Source organism: Pelmatolapia mariae, linkage group LG23 (genome assembly GCF_036321145.2).
Source record: "Pelmatolapia mariae isolate MD_Pm_ZW linkage group LG23, Pm_UMD_F_2, whole genome shotgun sequence".
NCBI classification, from domain to species: Eukaryota; Metazoa; Chordata; class Actinopteri; order Cichliformes; family Cichlidae; genus Pelmatolapia; species Pelmatolapia mariae.
The window spans coordinates 16,092,626-16,097,530 of NC_086246.1; positions in this window are offsets into that span (position 1 = coordinate 16,092,626).

A 4,905-nucleotide genomic window follows, 5' to 3' on the forward strand; every position below is an offset into this window, starting at 1 on the left:
CAAAGGGCAGCGGCGGTAAGCCTTTCATTTCAAAATAAGTCGGAAGATACCGTGCAGAAACGTGCTAACTTGGTAAAGTTATGAGATGTGTAGTTCTTAGTATGAAAGTAACATTTAGAGGATTATATTTTTTGAGCTAATGACCAATAACCACCTGAAAACCAATAGCCTTTTAGAATCAATCCCTTCCAAATACGATGTAATTAATGCTTAACAGTGACAAGAATTTATTTTAAAAAATGCTAATTCAGTCCCAGTTTATATATAACTACAGTAGAGATGCTACTTTAGACCAAAGCAAGCTAAAACCTACCATTCTCAGTCACAAAACTGGTACAGTGTCATCCAGTCCAGATCTGTTCTCGCATATCCACTCAGATCATAAAGATGCACGTAGTCGGTGTAACATTGCACGGTGTCATCATAAGATTTTAAATGTCGGTATTTTGACGTTACGAACCTTTGCAAGTCAAGCCAGCGATGGATCTGAAACCGAGGAAAGTGAATGCTCACACTGCCAGAGGTTTCTTCCTGTTAAAAGGGAGTTTTTCCTTCCCACCGTCGCCTAGTGCTTGCTCACAAGAGGCGACAGGAAGCTTTCTATTTTCTGGGGGGTTTCTCCCAAATTTGGGTCTGCACCTCGCAGTAAAAAGCACCTTGAGGTGGCTGTTGTTGTAATTTGGCACTCTATAAATAAACTTGAATTAAACTTGAATTAAACACTACAGCATACCATGCTTTTTCATCCACATTCCATTTAATCATCTTGAAACCAGCGATCGAGACCATAAAATCATCAGGAAAAGGTTTCCTGAGAGTGCAGCTCATGCGACAGGTACGGTCATTTTTGTCTGAGTTCTTTTCACAGCCAGAGGAGTCGTCTCCACCTGGCCATTAGCAGGAATGCTTTTCTGCACTGGCACTTACGTTTGAGACGCAAAGGCTACGTCCATCTTCTATATGCAGCCTATGACTCAGACCCATGAAGGCAGCCTGTGTACTTACTCCTCCTGCAGCTGTGCCATAATATTTGATCTCTTTAAAAAAAAAACACACAAACTAACCTCATACTAAAATACCTGCAGCATCTCATAGATGTTTAACTTAGTGCCATAAAATATGCAATGTTATGATTTTTTAAACTATAAATGAGATTTGTGTTCTGCCCCCCCAATCTGTTTTAAAAAAACTATATTTCAGATGATACCTGGATTTTTTCTGTAAGCTGAGAATTCTGCATTTTGAGTCTTTTTTTTTCAGTCACCCTACAAATCATTGAGAGTCAGGCCTGCTTTTATCCACTTCACCCGTCCCTCCTGCCAAAAGTAACATGGATTAGAGTGTATTGTGCTCTTTGATGTGGCATTGTGTAAATATAATCAAGACAATAACACGATTAAGATGAAGACAATCTAGCCATATTCATGAAAACTGGTGGTCATTATTCACAACGCCTCTCAAAGTAGAAATGCTACGCGTCCAATCCAAGAGAGATTTCGACTGGAGTCCGGTGCTCGGCACTCCAGCTTTTGGGAAGCCGTGGGAATGCAAACTTTTTCTTAGCGGGGGGATGGTACGCACTATTGTTTCACAACGACGAATTGGGAGCTTTTCTGGTGGCTGGCGTGGTTTTGACGAGTGACACGGTGACAAACGGTGATGAATAACAACGACAATATATAGCACAGAATTATTCCAGGCACTTTCACGACTCGTGAGACGACGTCTTTCCTGTTTTCTGATTTATTTTCTATTATGTATCTGCAATGTTCATTAAAAGAGATACTGTTATTATTAATAAAACCACATTTATGGTAATGTTACTTCTCAGTTGTTGTGTATGCTGTGTGTGCAGAGTGGGTTTTGTTTGCTAAAAGAAGAAAGAAAGAGAAAAATGCCACCCAGCTCACTTTGTTTATGGAGCGCCGGCATAGATTGCTGACGGCGCCCGGATCCCTTTTCTTGGCAGAGAGCCGATAACGGCCCCGACCGCCATAACTCTCGCGTCTGCCGTAAAACCTTGAAACAACAATCAATAAGTCTCCTTATTCCACTCAGAGACTGAATCAGAACCGGCCTCATTTTAGAATAAGACTAAATCAAGTCAATGCACTGAGGAACACTTTAACCCCCCCTCCATGGCCTGATTGTTGTTTGACCTTAATGCACTTTTGGCAGCAGACACGCAGAGCAGGAAATGGATTTGTTGCTCACGTACAAGACACATTTATCAAGCACCTTTTGAACACGTCTCAGGATTTTTGTTTCGATTCAAACTGCGATTTTTGCAGCGAGAATAATATATGTCACTGTGTCAGGATGTTTGTTGGAAAGATTCAAAGGTGCAGCTTCATTTATGTAAGTGGATCTTTTTTTTCAGTGGGAATTAGTCCACTGGAAACTACAAGCAAGTTTGCTCAGTAAAACTGTCACATTTAATGTCTCTAAGAAAATCGGATGCTTTGTCTTTCGGCATGCTTTGAGGCAGGCAGACACTATTTTTTTCTTCTTCTCCCACTCTCCTCTGCCTCAGAGCGTTGTGCCCGTAGTGTAGCCATTTACTTGTTTGCTGTGATCAAAGCAACAGCGGAGGAGAGAAGGAGAAAAACCCAAAAGCACATGGGGCGGGGGGAGAATCACGAAGATTCTGCCAGACAGCGTTACTCAGCCCCGGCGTACTCGTCTTGAATGAAAAGAAGCTGGTTCGGGTTGAGCAATTGTAAGCCAAATGAAATAGAAAGACTTATGTTATAGTGAAGTTGAGCTGTTATTTATTAGGAATATCTCCAGCTTCTGTCGGAGTAGGAAGCTAGCACCTCTGGAGCACTCTAAAGCTGTTATAGCACAAGTGGAGCATTTACTTCTCAGAGCATTATGTGAAGGAGGCGCAAATGTCAGGCTCATTCAGACAGGATATTTAACCAACCAGCTCTTTGATGCAATTTACATTTCTTGATATCTTGGAAAACAGTGATTTATTGAAATATCTGAAAATGTATATGGAAATACAGTGTATAACAATAACTGTACAGATTTAATGAGCCTGAAAGTCAGTATTTGGTGTGATTACATTTATTCTCCAGCACAGTCACACTTGCCATGTCTTTAAGTAGTCTTCGGGAATAGTTCTCCAGACTTCCTGAAGGACATTCAAAGCTCTTCTTTGGATGTTTCTGCCTTTTCTTCTGTTCTCTGTCAACATGATCCCACACTGCTTCAGTAATGTTGAGGTCTGAGCTCTGCAGAGGCCAATCCATGACTGATAATGTAACACTAGATGCTTTATTACTCAGGTACCGTTTGCAATCATGCTGAAAAATGAAGCTGCTGAGGTGCTGTCCAGATGGAATTGCATTGTGGATCTCCAACACCACTGGCTGAAATGCAGCCACAAACCATGACACAGCCTCCATCGTGTGTTACAGAGGGCTGCAGACACTCACTCTATCCTGACCTGAACCACATTAGGGTTCATCACTCCACCAGACCTAATAAATTCACTCAATTTCTGGAATAATCTGGGATACCTCAGCCTTTTCTCCCTGTTTGCCTTCATTAAGAATGGATTTTTGACACCCTCGCACTGAGAATATTTTTGATGAGACTTCAATGAACAGCAGATGAATCAGAATTAATCTCTCAGGTCCGGTGCTTTATTTCTTAAGGACTTGACTTTCAGATACTGTCCATCTGCCACTTCTTTTTTTGTCAAGCTCCCTCATATTTTTTAAGGACACGCTGCACACCCTGCTGAGATGTGAAAGGCTTTCAGTTAATAGCTCTTTGGGATTCATCTTAATAGTGCAAAAATACCATTTTATATTTGTCAGACTGTTTTATCCTTGATATTTTTCATAAATTCAGCTAAAGAAATTAGAACAAATAATGTGTTTTTGACAAGCTGCTAGAAGCAAGGTGTTCTTTGCTAAATTATCTGTTATGTATAGACAACACTGGTTCATCCCTCGACTTAGGTGTTGTTGTTGTTGTGTTTGAATGATTGATCGGTCAGTGTTGAGTGACTTAACAAAGAACCAAAACTTTAAAAAAAAATCCCTCCAAAATGATACAGTGAAACAAGTGAAAAAGCAGCCAATGTACAAAGAAAGCCTGGCTCCTTGGAAGCAAAATATAAAGAAATAAGTGGTTGTTCAAATCTTTTGCACAGGACTGGAACCAGACTGTCTGCTGTTATGTTCAACATGCGAGAGAGAGAATGACAGACACTGGGGACCTAGAGGGTTGGGTTATGTCTCGTCCAATCGACTTCAGTGATTAAAGCAGATGCCCGAAATTGAACCACAGATGTTTTCAGATGGTGCTGCTGCACCTTGTGCTGTTTCCTGACACCACTCACCGTCTCCCATGTCTCTAAAACGCAGGCGTCTTAGCTCTGCTGCATGTGCCAATCGTGAATCCCACCACAGTTCTGTGTGGAGGCGGAAACCTTTGTCTGACTTTAACCTAAAGCACAACATCACTTAACATTTTAAAAAACTGAAATGACATCAGTGTGCGCCTAAATCATCAAAACACATCAATCTCCAGCCTTAAACACAACCACTTTCAGGATTGATGGTTGAATCTAATCTTTTTCTCTGACAGACCGGCTGTGTGAACTTCTTTTTTTCCCAGAATGGAAAAGAAAAGCTGGAGAAGATGGAGAAGAAGAAGGTGAGAGTAGCTGGACTGGATGAGTCAGTGCCTTTTTTTCCCCCGTGTGGAGCCAGCTGCATCCTGCGTCATGCACTCACACAGACACACACTCACACAGACACACGCACACGGGGCTGGTGCCAAACTAGAGAAATAATACGTTCCCCGTGGCCTTCACGTCTATAGCATTGAACCGCACTCTAATCATCTGTGCATATGTGAACACCGAAAGGCGCCAGATGTTTTCAT